This window comes from Mus caroli, chromosome 1, assembly GCF_900094665.2.
Source record: "Mus caroli chromosome 1, CAROLI_EIJ_v1.1, whole genome shotgun sequence".
NCBI classification, from domain to species: domain Eukaryota; kingdom Metazoa; phylum Chordata; class Mammalia; order Rodentia; family Muridae; genus Mus; species Mus caroli.
Genome location: NC_034570.1, coordinates 141,661,397 through 141,674,666, shown reverse-complemented (window position 1 = coordinate 141,674,666; position 13,270 = coordinate 141,661,397). Strand labels below are relative to the sequence as shown.

Below are 13,270 nucleotides of genomic sequence, written 5' to 3'. Positions count from 1 at the left end.
ACACACTATATTCACTACCCATGATGCTCGGCTCTGTGAGGACACACTATATTCACTACCCATGATGCTCAGCTCTGTGAGTACAAACACACTATATTCACTACCTATGATGCTCAGCTCTGTGAGTACACACTATATTCACTACCCATGATGCTCAGCTCTGTGAGTACACACTATATTCACTACCCATGATGCTTAGCTATGTGATTAGATAGAAAATATCCCAGGAAGACTTGTTAAATGAGAGGGTGCATTTAGATCCTACAAGAACCATAAAATCTCTGTTCCATGAGATATTTACTAAAGAAGCAGTTTTGCTAAAAAATCAATTCAAGAGATCTCATTCCGAATGTCCATAATAGCATGCTTGACTAGGAATAACCAAACCAAATCAAACCAAACCAAACCAAACCAAACCAAACCAAACCAAACCAAACCCAACCCAACCCAAACAACCATCCCACCGACCACCTAGCCTAATTGTTCAACAACGGTATGTTTCAATTTTAGGCAAATATTTACGCATCCCCTAACTTTAAAACTATGTGTACAGTAATCTTCAGGGGTCAATATTACAGCTTGCATCTTAGTGCACCCTAAAAATTCTTAAGTTTAGGGATTGAGTCACAGACTAGCACTATCCCAAGTTGTTGGAGCCTTTAAGAAGCAAAGCCTCATGGGAGGGCTCTCCTTTCTCCTCTTTCTTCTTCCTTTCCATGAAGTGAGCTCTTGTGTATTACACTATTGTGTGCTGCTTCTGTGGTAGGTTCCCTCCTCCCAGGTCCAGCAAGCAAGAGAGTTAATCAGCTGTAGACTGTGACTTCTCAGACTGAGAACCTAAGCAAACTTTCTATTTATTTCTTAAATATAACTTAACTGTGTCAGGTTTTTTGCTACAGTGATAGAAAAAAAACCCTAACATAGTAAGTATAACTAACAGCAGTGCTATTAGTCTTTCCCATCCTGCCAAGAATTCAAGGACTAAGTTTTACAGAGGCAAAAATTGGAATCAGCAGGGCAAGAAATTCTTTTGACATATCCTGAAAAATAATTCGACTTGTTTCCCATTTTCAGGGGATGAGTTACTAGTCAGAGAGGAAAGTTGAAGGACTCAGAAAGAGCAGAGTTTAGGCAGCTACTAACAAAGATCTTTCGATCCTCATGCTCACCCGACTTTGTAGAATGGATAATGATGCTACTTGAACGTTTGAAGAGCAGTCATTGAATGTTGAAGCACTCGGTTGACTATTTCTGCACCTCTAGGGATGCTTGTAATATCTTAATTGATTAAAAAAAGGTAACCAGAATTTCATCTTATCATGTCTGGATGCCAGCTTCCAACTGTCACAGAAAGTTCTTTCCCATAGTAACTTCCAACATAGGTCAGTTTATTGGATCCAGGCTAAGAGATTAAAACTGTTTATTTATCTCCACTTTGTCCATCAGAGCATAAGTTTTAGATAATGATGTATGACTAGGATGCTTGTGCCATCTGTATCTGATTAGCAATAAAGGCAGCTTGGAACATGAGGTGGAAAAACCAGTGGTCAGCATTGGGTAACATCCTAGCAGGGGTGACTCAGTACCACTACCCTGGTGTGTGGGTTGAGGCATTTAAGTACATTTTGTCTTAGGAGTTTTGAAAACGTCATAAGGGCAAGCACCTGGAATTGGTTCTATCTGGGGGAAGGCCAAGAGACAGAAAGGGAAAAGTAGAGAGAGCTTCGGCATGGACACCGTAATGTTTAAGAAGGGGCAGCTGAGCGCTGATACTACAATCCCAGTCTTTCTGGTCTCTTGCTGAAACCTTCCCCATGGGAAGAGTCACAGAGGGAGAGATTGCTGCTGTCATTCTTATTTTATTTTATTTTATATTTTTGGCATGCTTGTATTTTCAGTGTCTTGGTGTGTAAAAGAATCAGATTTGTAGTTGATAATAGAAGCTCAGTGGATTTGTGAATAAATTATTGTAATGACTTTTCCAAAAGGCTGTTTTGTGCAGTGTTTACTGAGCATGATGGGAGAAAAATGTCAATAAAAAACTACTTAGACAGCCCAGATTCAACAGGGTATATACTATATATATTATTACAGTATATGTATTTATGATATATTTATACTATATTATGATATTATATGTACACACACACACATATATGTATGTATATGAATATTCCCAAGGGTTATAGATTTGCATGGCACCTAAAGTCCTTCTAGCTGGGAGGCACGAGTACTTACAGTGCTCCCTAGAACTAATAGAATCTAGCTTGTTCTTAAGGAATACAGTCTATAATAGGCAGCATTATGTTTATGAGTATTTTGTGTGTATGTGTGCATGCGTTTATATCTATGTGTGTGCATGTTTGCGTGTGTGTATGTATGTGTTTGTGTGTGTGTGTATGTGTGTGTGTATGTGTATGTATGTGTGTATGTGTTTCGGGTGCATCCAGGCTGAGGTGACAGCTGGAGTCAAGTAAAAGTGGATGTAGAATCTTCTGGACTTAACTACAAAGCAAATGGAAAGATCAGGCTTGGTGTAAGGTACGGGAGGGAGACAGGGCAGGAGAGAAGGTTGACAGGCAATCAGGACTACACTACAGAGAGCTGGCAAGGCCAGGGTAAAGCAGCTTATATTTTAGCTAGCAGTGAATTTATAGAGAAATAGTGGTTTGTACGTTCATGAGTAGTGTTCTATTCTAAAATCTTAAGGGTCGCTGGTGGCAATTTTCTCTTCTTGGTCCGTTACATGACTTACAAATTGCTGATTTGATTATTTCGATCACAAATTCACAAGCGGATATGTAATGCTTCCTACACATGGTTTACAAAAAGGCCTAGGAAGGGTTTTTTGCCTTTGTCTCCCAATATTCAGTTTTTTTTTCCTTTAGCTTTTGTAATATGGAAAGGGAGATGAAGACGACTACATATGGCCAATCTACTCCACAAACACAACAGCTGCTTTGGCCCATAGACCCTTAGGAGTTGGCAGAAAAATTTAGCCAGTCCCTTGTAGCTTTTTTTTTTCTTGTTTGTTTATTTTATCTCTTGTGTTTTGTTTTCATGTTTGTGTTATACCCTTCTTATTATTCTCCTCAGTCCCTTCTTTATCAGCTGTCCCCCTCCTGTCCAGTGTTTTCTTCAAAACCCAGACCATGTGTTCTTTCCTTGGGACCTTGCCAGAAACCTCACTTCAACTTCCCCATCTCTGGCAGGCAGGGCACAATCCCAACCACACCTGGCTCCTCACGATTCTTTCAGGGCACGGCAGTTATCTTTAATTGTAAGAACTGATAAATCATTTCAGCTACTGGACGTTCTTCTACAGCCCTGGTGACGACACTGGTTTCTGGCCCCTACATGCGTGGAGCACCAGAGGACAGGCTTGTCGTAGGATTTTCAAGTGTCAGAACATGTTTCAGTTGTATTGAATGGAGTTGTTTGCTTCTTTTCTCTATTGCCTTCTATTCTTTTCCTTCTGAATGACATAGCTGTTTGCACACGGTGACTTCACTCGTACTATCCACATGAGTACTGGCTTGCACATGGCCATTTCACTCGTACTATCCACATGAGTACTGGCTTGCAGATCAAGATACTTCAACACCTAAGAGTGTGCCTATGAACCTTCTTCCACTGGCCACTTCTCTCAAAATGTGCGATTGTCTGTGAATTGCTACACGTGATTGATTAGATCTGAAATAGCAGCCACTAATCGCGATCCCCATACTTTTGGAAACTTAATGTAAAATACATGTCCCATCCTAACAAAATTACAGTTTAAATAACCTTTCATTGGGCAAAAATTTCTCAATCTTTGCACAAGAAAACTAAGCCCCCACCCCCCCGAAATCAAGCTACATTCTATGGCTCCTTGATCTAGCTCTGAGGGAGCCATGCTTGAAAAAGATAATGCTACTAATTTGATGTATTTTTGAATTTTATTCACATGTAACCACATCTTCTTAAAAATAGTTCAGATTACTTTAGACCTTTTCTTCAATTTAAAATTAGGTTTATCAATGCACCTATACTTTGCAATATGTGCCCCATAACTACTTTGGGAAAATAATATTTTCATCTTTGTCTATCTCTATGTATTTTATAGAATACATACATATTCTCCTTATATATGTGTGTTCTCTTAGCTCTCTATGATTACATAAATTTGCATCCTTCTTTATCTTTTTAGAAGCTAAAATATGGTTCAGTAAGAAATTGTAGAAAAATTATCTGATTTAAACTAGTGTTTCTCCCTTTTCAATAAATTTATACCTGCTTTTCTGATTCTAATGATTTTCTTAAAACCCCATTATAAATTTCTTCAATTTTTATTCTAAAAGTGTCCTTACTTTGTTGTTTGGAAAGACGTGAGAGTGGAGCAGTCTTGCAGATAATAGCCTCACGTATTTCAGAACCAGAGACATCTAAAACAAAGGAGAGAGTCCTACTGCATGCCTGCCTCCCACTCCCCAAAGTCAAACAGCTCAGCACGGTGGCTTCCAGCCAATATTCTGAAATCTAGTTTTATTTTCCTCCTGTTAACAGTCGACCATGTCTCTATTGTGTTTAACAGGACCTCTTAAGTCTGTATCTAGGCATAGGTGAGAAACAAAACAGAAGGGGCCGGAAGTAGATAAAGAATTTCTTAGGAAGACAAAAATCACACTTAAAGTGCTTAGAAGCCAAGTCCCCAAGATGGGCACAGGCTGTTTAGTCTTTAACTGGAACCTGAGCTAGGGAAGTGCTGATGTCATCTCCCTGGGGACTTTGTCCTTAGCCTCCAAGAAACAACTGGAGTTTGGTGGCATGGGTCACAAGTTACAGTAACCTTCCTTGACACTTAGCCTGGACCTCACTAGAGTTTATGGAACTGACTTTTTGATGTCTGTTTTATTACTTAAGGGGTTCCCCCTTCCTGTTCTTTAATCTGAGGTTTTCAACCAGGAAGCAGAGAGAGCCCCAGATATGAGATATTCATAGTTGGGAGAAAGTTCAGACTATCTGCATCAGGCTACTCAGGATGGATGAGAGACTTCATTCCCACTGCCTGAAGCTTCACAGGATCGGCTTTCTCCCCACCTTAAGTTAAAATAGCTTTTAGGGGTCAATTAAGTCTACATATAGTAAAATTTAAAGCACAGTCTGAAGAAAATATTCAAAAATATGCCTGATAAACTTTGCAGCTGCAATTTACAGAATGGTTATTATTCAGATAAAAATAAGAGCATGTAAAACTTCTGAACGATCAGTGAATCCTTTGTGGGGTAGAATTTCAATAGAGCATATGACATTTCAATCCTGAGTAGTGGTGTTTTCCAACTCTGAAGTACTTGACATAAATTTCAATGGAAATGAACCATTTACAGCCTTCAGCTGGATAAGTATACTTGCCAAGGTAAATATTACACGCTGATTTTTCACTTGTAGACAATTTACATGAACATCTCTTTCATTTCCTTCATTAGTAGGATTGACAAATTTTACCTTCATAAAATAAATAACCTAATTCATATTATATTGAATATGAACTCAGAGAATGAAAGTATATTAGCTCATGACTCACACATATGCTATTTTTCCAGTGAATTATTAACTTTAAAACATAAACATTGGGCTGGCAAGATGGCTCAGCAGCTTAGGGTATTTGCTGCCACACCTGACTATCTCAGTTCAATCTCTTGAAAACCACATGGCAGTGAAAGGAAAGAACAGATCCCACAAGTTGTATAAATACACACATACACGGACACACGAATGCAGATACACATGCACACGCACACACACACACACATCAAAAAATATATTAAAAAAACACTCCAAATTGGGAATAATTAAAACAAAGTAATACACATCTACATTTTTGCAAACATTTATTTTTGTGCCTGGTTTCTGAGATTTATGTACCATATGTAGAGTCTATCAATATAAAAGCTTGCATCCTTTGGCATAACCTAATTAAATATGCATATATGTGAAGTGATTGTGAAAAAGTTAGCTTCAAGTTTTGCTTTGTCTCATTTAAATTCATAGCAACCATCTGTCATTGACATATGCTGGATCTCAGAAAACTTATTTTATGAATCAAAAGGTTTACAAAAGCTTATACTCATGGTGTCATGTGTCAATAAAAACTGTTAATCCAGCGAAAGGCAGCCTACTGCAATTCACACTGACTTGGCAACAGAAAGGGACGATTTTGTTCTCCAGAATTAGTACATGTAACTTGCAGGCAAACTAACTTTCTAGAAAGCAATTCAGTTTTCAAACATGTGGACGCCTGATGACAATTCCACCCCACGGCTGATCATGTCCTGAGTTTCAGTTCTCGTCTGTTTAAGCATCTCCAGTCTTCCTGTGAGTCTTCAGGCCAACTTTGTTGTGTTTTATTCTTTGAGCTAATGAGAACGTTTTAGAGGGAGGGCCTAATCATGAGCTCCCTGTGTTTGGCCAACTTGAGCTGGAGGAAGGCTCAGGAAAGCTAAGGACGGGCATTGAGAACAACGTCTGGATAGGCTGAGATGACTGCAGGGATAAGGTTGACGTGCCCTGTTGTACAAATAGCACTGTCAGCTACTTACTGATTTGCTGTTAAGAAAAGTTTTATGATGTTTAATAATCATGCATGCATAGTACTACGTGAAAGATAAGTGTTTTTAGAAAAAGCCATGGTTGCCAGTGGATGGATGTGGTGTATAAAGAGGTGGAGGACAGAGCATTGTTAAGGCAGTGAAACATCTCTGTCCAATGCTGTAGTGATAGGTCCCTCTCCTTATACCCTTGCCAAAACTCATAGAGTGCATAACACCATGAGTGAACTGTGTGAAAATAATAACTCTGTAAGATTACGAAGAGTCACTGAAGGTTTACCAGTTCTGAAAAGTGCAACACAGAGTATGTTGCTAATTGAGGATGCTGTGTATGTGTGTGTACAGGAGGTGTGGTGAAACAGCTAAAATGGCCTTAAAAGTAAAATAAGCATGCTTTTCATTCAGCTACAGAAGTAAAAGGTCTAAATATATATAGAGACTGGGTTGTTATTCCCCTTCCAATCAGTTTACAAAGAGTGAGACCTAGAGATTCCAGTTCCTGATGGTGTGGCTTCATTGCTGTGGGTCGGTAGGAAGCAGGAATACATTACAGAGCAGGACTCCTCACTCATGGCTGGCTGGCATACCAAAGAGAAGCAAGAAGAGGAGTCCTACTGTATTCTTTGAGATTAAGTCCCAGTCATTTAAAGACTTTCTACTAGGCTATGCATAGCTTCCTAAGGCTCCCATCATTTCCAAATAGGACTCCAGTGGAGATCAAGCCAATGGTTTTGGAGGGCATTCTAGATCTCACTATATAGTTCCCACCTAGTCATTCAGTGCCCTGATATTGGACTTTCTACTGTGGATGAACATCCTCTCACTAGTCAGAGATCTTTGGCAATATCCTGGGGGAATGAACCAACTTTCTTTCACATAGCTACATTGATGTATGAGACTGAGTTTGTTACCCAAGAGTGAATTCCTGCTGTCTGTACGTGACTTGGACTAAAGGGTCAAGTGTTTAAGACAACTTCTGTGGGTCATTATACACTCATCTCAGGGAGATTCGGTGGCATGATATTAATGCATCAAAAAGGAAAAAAAAAAAGAAAACAATTTTCTTGCTGAGAACACAGTATATGGCTTAATATCATGAAATATGCAGATTTTAAAAAGGAAGCCATAATAATACTTCAAATTTAATAGTTTTTATGTGTTAATGGAAGCAATTTATCCTTACATAGATAGAACACTAGGAAATTTTATAAAAGTGGAAGGAACTAACCTAAATGAGCAGATTTCTAAAATCTTACTGCTAAAAATGTACTACTGCTGCTGCTACTACTACTAATGTATTTCTCTTGCCNCCCCCCCCCCCCTTTGTCATCCATCTCTTATGTCAAGTGGCGATTTTCTGGGATGTTTTATTTCATATTCACTTTTTTCTGCACATTGCACCATAAGATATAAGAGGCTTTTCTTAAGGCCTTAACATCATTCTAAACTTTACTGAAAAATTATACACCTGGAGCAACACTTATAGCAAAAATTTTGAACATTAAAATATTTTTAGAATTTACTTTAAATTACATGTGTAGTGACAATTTTGAGGATTCTGAAATTTTGGTTTATTTAAAAGAACACAGAAATGTTATAAGAATATGCTTTCATTTTAATCCCAGGTTTGGGGTTGTGCGGCTGCTTTGGACTGTTCAAAGCAGCTAACCATGATTTACCTTGTGCTCTAGCAGAAGCTTGGTTTTGTCAGCTGCAGATAATTGATGCAACGTGTGACATTTGGAATTCTGGGAATTCTCAGAGGGTATATAAAGGCTAGGGCCCTGAGAGGTGGGTAGTTGCTGGTCATCTAGGGAAGATGGTTGTTAGTAGCTGAGTTCAGAGAAGAAACAAAAGGAAAGAAGTTAGATTAAGTGATTCTCTCTCTCTCTCTCTCTCTCTCTCTCTCTCTCTCTCTCTCTCTCTCTCTCTGTGTTTGTGTGTATATCTCCCCTCTATCCTTCTTTTTCTCCTATCTAGTCTTAGGGGGTGAAACTGTGAGGAAAAAGGGTGGGAAAATGAAGAACCCACAAAGTAACAAAGACCAGCTTCCACATGTATGTGTGTGTCCATGTATTTGGTATGTGCACAATATGAGGCCAGAAGAGCGTCCTGGAGGCCCTAGAGCTGGTTGCTGAGAACTCTCCAAGGTGGGTGCTGGGAACTGAACTTGGGTATCCTTTAAGAACAGTACACACTGTTGACCACGGAGTCATCTCTTCAGCTCCAGACTTTTCACTTTAGGTAAAAAAATTTGATTAGATATGATTATTTTGGAAGCAAGCATTCTCATCTTCAGAGACACCATATTATGGAGAAAAGTTATTTTCCCATCAGTACTAGCACAACTTTAGGTCAATATACTGACATTTTCATAATCTTCTTGTCATGTCCAAGGCAAACAGAGAAGACAAGTGTCAGAGTGGAATTCAAGACACTTGTAAATGATATTTAGGGTGGATTCCGTAGTCCCAAATCATAAATATTTATCGAGATTTTTTTCATTGTTCTGATTTTCTCAATTGACTACAATTTTGATGTTGCCTTGGATTTGAAGTTTCTACAGTTTTCTGACAAGGATTCTTATTTTTATGACCAGTTGGTCACGAAACTCCCAGGGGCCCATCTCTTGGCTTTGTGCTTTTCATGACATCCAAATGCACTCCATTGAGCTGTTCACATGACTGAATGCCAGAAGATACAACCGAAATAAAATATCCTGTTCTGGAAAAATAAACCACCCAAAGGACTTATGTGTCCTTCCTCATTTCTTTCTGTTTCTGACTTAGAGTTAAAATGTAAGCAAGAAGCAGTGTTGAATCCAAACTGAAACAATCCAGACTTGTAGAGATAGTAATTAAATTACCTAAGTTTATAGTACAGTCTAGTGTGTTGTTTTATTTTTAATGCTTGACTGTGCTACTATTTCTATATTTTTTTTTCTTCTAAATATATCTCAGCACCTTGGAATTAATAGCAAATAAAATATATTAATCTCCTATGGGAGATTGGGGTAGAATATCTTTCTTATAAACAGAATCTGTCTATAGAGATCTACCCAATGTTTGCTGGGAGACATAACTGAGGTTGCAATGTTATAAATAGCACATGTGCCCTAGAAATTGGACTTTAGGTTAGAGCTGAATTATTCCTCCAAACAAGTCCAGAAAGGTCTTTTCTAATGGAGAGGACACAGAGGCTGCATGGTGTCTCTTAGTCGGAGGCAATTAATACTTGTGTATCAATTCTAATTGTAGGTGAGGCTCTGGCTCAGCCCTGGGAGTAAAAGGACATACAGGGGCCATAACCACAAGCAGAGCTGGAAAGATACGTGGACGTTTGAGGGGAAAGCCTATTACATATGTTGTTTTATATGCTTTTTCGCTTTTGCTTTTCCATATTCTGTCTGATTATTGAAAATAAAGGCAAACAGACACCAAAATACCAATAACTTCTTGAGGCTAGAACATGGGAAAGTCAGGATCAATATTCACATTTTCTTTATTCCAGAGAGGTGGAGACCTTGTCTTCCAATGTTTTTATTACACCAGAGGTCTTTGTCAAAGCATTGAAGTAGAACAGAAAAGGTTCTAACATACTCTCAAGTTAACTCTTGCTTCTCTGCCGATACGAAAGACAGAAGAAACACATGGGGGGCTGATACCTAAGGCTAACTACAAGGGGACAGTTCACCCTTAAGAAAAACTGCTCATTTCCTTACCACTGTTCTATGAAGACTTAATGTGACAGAAAAGGAATATAACTTTGCATATATTAGGAACTATGAAACAAATTTTGCATAGGTATTAGCCATAGAATATATGAGGAGGACGTCCTGCAAGGTCTTCTCACACCGAGGGACAGGTGCTACAGGCATGAGAGTGAAGTAACTTCTCCAAATCTATACCACCAATAATTGGAGAGATAAATAAATGCACAGGTCTTGGTTTGAATACAATGCTCTTACTGTCCCGACTTGTTTCAGTGCTATCTTTAGAGATTATCTATAACATTTTAATAAGACCTTATCTTGAGCGAAGGGTGTGTGTGTGTGTTTGTTTGTTTGTGTGTGTGTGTGTGTTTGTGTGCAGGGCTAGCTTGGTTTTGAATGCCAAGGAAAGTGTGGTAGCAATTGCTCATTTCTATCTCTAACTGTTCGAAATACTCAGTGTGTCTGGACTTTTCCTACATATATCCAGTTCAGCCATATATGAAATTACAATTAATTGTGCCTGAAGCAAAACATTTGTGCTCTTAGAACTGTAACTTGGATTCCCATGTTTGTTCTTTTATGTTGTATGTATTCAACATTTACCTATTTATTTTTAGGTAGAAGATGTATCAACATTCTTAATCTTTGTCAAGTTCATTGGCAGGCAGATTTATAGGAGTGTTTGGTCAGTCGCTTAGGGGACAGAACCAAACAGCATATTGGTTGTGTTAGGTCGGGCTTTGTGGTTTTACAGTTTAGGAAGTCCAGTCCTTGTTTAATAGCATGCAACCATTGCTGCTCTCAAAGTTTCCTTCTATATGCAACCAGTGGTTTAAAAAAAATACTTGGAAGGGGACCAAGAAACATCTAGACTCCAAAACAAAGAACTAACCCTGCAGTGTAATCAATTAGGAATTATTTTGTTTCCACAACAACTAAACATTTAGAAATTATCGTTGGAGGACAGGAATCTACTTGAGTGTGATTCAGAGAAAAGATCCCAAGCCTCAGAGTCAGGTCAGTTCATGCTGAGCTGTGCTCTTTGCTGTTCGTTCACAAGATGAAGACAATAACAGCCAATGTGTGTGGCTCTCCTGAGCGAGGCACAGAAACAAAATGGTATGGACATGTGCAGTGCCAGAGCCAAGTAGGTGGTGAACGTTATTTTCTAGTACTTCCAGCTCAGTTTTCAACTTCAAACACTACTAAGGCATATATGCTTTTAGGATACTCAATTAAGATACAGGAAAAGAATTAAGGGTAGGACTTTCATATCGCATGAAATAAAGTCACATTATCCTGTCCTCCCTCCAGAAATGATCATATTCAACAAGGTGAAATATAACACAAAATGCGATTAGTGGTGTTTGGTGAAACTCAGGAGACTGCTGAGTTTCAGTTTCCCTAGAAGGCGGAAGACGTCTGCCTCAAGCTGTTACTACAATAGGACAGGGCCGCAGAGCTGTTGCAGCAGTTCCAGCCGAAAGAGCCTTTATCCACAGGAGGGGCATAGGTCTGAGCTTCATGTTTCTAAATGAACTAACAGAGTATGCCTGGGAGAGAAGCTTTCTTAGACCCTCTTTGTTTCTAGCAGTGATGAAGGGGTTGATCCTATGGATCTGTGGGCCAGCACCTCGACCAACTTCCATGTCTCACTGTAGAGAAAACACATAAGCAAGTACACGCACACACGCACACCTCGTTCATCAGCTAAGGAAATCCAAAACACAAAGATTCACATCACACCATGAGAAAAAAAAATAGCTATTATCGGGAATATACCCAAGAGCTGTGTATAAGAGATATAGTAACAATTGATCAAAGAATTAGTACAGAAGTACCTCCAAAAATTAAAAATAGGGCCTCAAGAGATGGCTCAGTGGCTAAGAGAAAGCACTGCTCTTGCAGTGGATCTGAGTTTGGTTCCAGCCTCCATGTTGGGCTGGTGACAACTGCCTGTCATGCTAGCTTCAGGGGACCTGATGCCTTCCTCTGGTCTCTATAGACACCTGCACTCAATTGCATATACTTACACACAGAGCCACACACATATACACAATTAAAATAAATACTTATTAAAAAATAGAAATAACACATAATCTATTATTTACCCAAAGACCCTCAGTCAACATATTGTTGAGATACTTGCACATATGTGAAACTTAGATTTAAAAATAAATGTGTGTGTGTATGTGTGTGTGTGTAAAAACTAGACAAGTTAACTAGAAAAAAGAGCCCAGAAAAACATATATAGTTTTTCTGCCATCACCCAGAATACCAAGGCCTTAATGATTTTACAAGAGACTATTGCCAATTTTAAAGTGATATGAACATAATACTGATATCAGAATTTAATAAAGATTGTACTTAAACCACATGAGGCTGCTCTGCTGTGGTTGGCTCCATCAGTCCGCCTCAGAGATGTGCACAGAGAATGTGCACATTCGCAGTCATTTCTGTAGTGTTCAAAACTATAAAGTAGAACCAGCCTAAATATGCTTATATAGATACTAGAAAGAGGAAATATGGTATTAATGTATAACAAACAATGGAATTTTATTCAGTCACAAAGAAAAGTAAAGGCATGACATTTAGAGGAAAAATTTATGGAACCAGAGATCTATCTGTGGTAAGTGAGGTAAGCAAACAACCATTGTTTGTTTTCTTTCATATGAAGAATTTAGATTTTAAAATGTGTTTGTGTGTGTCAGTATGTATGTTTGTGTGTGTGTGTGAGTGTGTGTATGTGTGTCAGTGTGTGTGTGTGTGAGTGAGTGTGTGCAGTATATAAAAAAAGGCACATTGTGAGGCGGAAGGAAGGGATTGTCTGGAAGGGGAAAAGGAAAAGCAATGGGGTACTTGTGACATGAAAGAATGGAGCTATGCTTTTCCCTACTTTCTCCTCTATAAGTTTCACTGTCTCTGGTTTTATGTGGAGTTCCTTAATCCACTTAGATTTGACCTTAGTACA

General features: G+C 38.8%; 1 protein-coding gene across 2 annotated transcripts in view; it reads left to right on the top strand.

Moving 5' to 3' along the window:
* The window catches only part of Hmcn1 (hemicentin 1), a 427,483-nt gene that overhangs the window by 74,701 nt on the left and 339,512 nt on the right, over nt 1-13,270 (top strand). The window lies entirely within an intron of this gene.